The sequence below is a fragment of the Curcuma longa genome, chromosome 10 (assembly GCF_044706935.1).
Source record: "Curcuma longa cultivar G26 ecotype Majalengka, Jawa Barat chromosome 10, ITB_CL_G26_1.1, whole genome shotgun sequence".
NCBI lineage: Eukaryota > Viridiplantae > Streptophyta > Magnoliopsida > Zingiberales > Zingiberaceae > Curcuma > Curcuma longa.
Window position 1 is genome coordinate 9,621,868 of NC_133870.1, and position 1,736 is coordinate 9,623,603.

Genomic DNA, 1,736 nt, shown 5'->3' on the forward strand with positions numbered 1-1,736 from the left:
AAAGTTTTTTTTAATATCAAAACAATACTTGACTCATAATTTTATATTTAATATCTTTATATACTTTATTTTTAAATTTCTTAGCGCTTTGACTAAAATTATACTATCTTAGAAATATATATAATATTATAATCTAACTCCTAAATTAAAAAAAATATCTATAAATTAAAACAAATAAATAATATTTTTTTTTTAATATTTAATATTGTAATATAATTTTAGGTACATATCAAACTTTTGTTTTTTGTGATGATATTCTAACAAGATAAATTTATTAAAACTGGTAAATTTATGGAAACTTATCCCTATAATTATGTTTTACCCCTAAAACTATTCTTTTATTATTGTTTCGAATTTCAGGGATGGTTGACTCAACCTTCATAGTTGGCTTTGATCACATTGATTGTTATTGGATCTTGAATTCATTTCTTTCAGTCGGATTCACTTTATCGAGTATTTTGCGTCAACTCCTCAAACATCTTGCTTCCTTTATGAAATAGACCAATTAAAGATTAAAAGGAGACTGAGGCGTACTTTGATGTAACTCCTTTGATGTTCAAATCAAATTCAAAGAAGAGAACTTTGATGTAACTTATTTGATGTTCAAATCAAATTCAAAGAAGAGAATGAAATAGTAGGATAGAGAATAATAATCAAAATAGAGGCGTGATGACGAATTATGTATACTTTTGTTGTCAAAATGATTATCTTATTTATAGACAGAAATATTTTCCGTGTAGTGAGTTTTCTATAATCACGTGATGCTTTTATTTAGACGGTGCTATTATTCCTACCAACGATTCTTTAATTCTAATCTTTTGTAATTGTTGTAATTGACGTCCTCTTGCTTGATAATCATATGCAAAAGATGTTATCCCCGGAGCAATGGTGCCATAATAGGACATCCAGGTTGTGACTGAGACACCTACGATTCGATTCTCAGCTATAACGTATTTGTATGAATTTTCCTTCAAATGAGGAACGCAATCAAGGGATGCTTGGCGTCTGGGTTGGCCGCTATGTTCACTTTCCGATTTATCCTGATGGCTGATGGGAAACTTCTGTGGGACCGGGTCGATCACCCCATATCCCCAACTATGACGTATTTACAGGAATTTCCCTTCAAATGAGGAACATAATCAAAGGATGCTGGACGTTTGGGTTGGCCGCTACGTTCACTTTCCGATTTACCCTGGTGGTCGGTGGAAAACTTTCATGGGACCGAGCCGATTACTCTAGGAATTAAGTCAATGAGACTGACTGAAATTTATCATATGTAATTCATGTTTCTTTTTCTTAGGTATGTAATTATTAATAAAAATAACTTCTAACATCTATTCAATAACTGAAACACTTCTCTAAAAGTATCAATTCAGATGAATTAAGTGAATTCAAGTGGGTTAAAATAAGAATATTATTAAAAAAAAATCTAATTCAAATTAGATTCAACTCGAATTGAATTCGGAAATCTTAAACTCCAATCTAGATAACCTGACCAAGAATAACTTGATTAAAAAAAACTTTTTTTTAATTATTTTTATACATCTGTATTTTTATTATAAAATATTATTATCGTGTTAACTTGGGATGTATATAAAATAATTTAATTTTAAAAATACAATTTAATTTAACCAAAAAAAAAACCTCACAAACCCTCTTCGCGACGCAGCTCGAACACTTCGCTTTGGGCCTGCCTTGACCTTCTTCTCCGCCCTTCGTTTGAGCTTCTTCTCCGC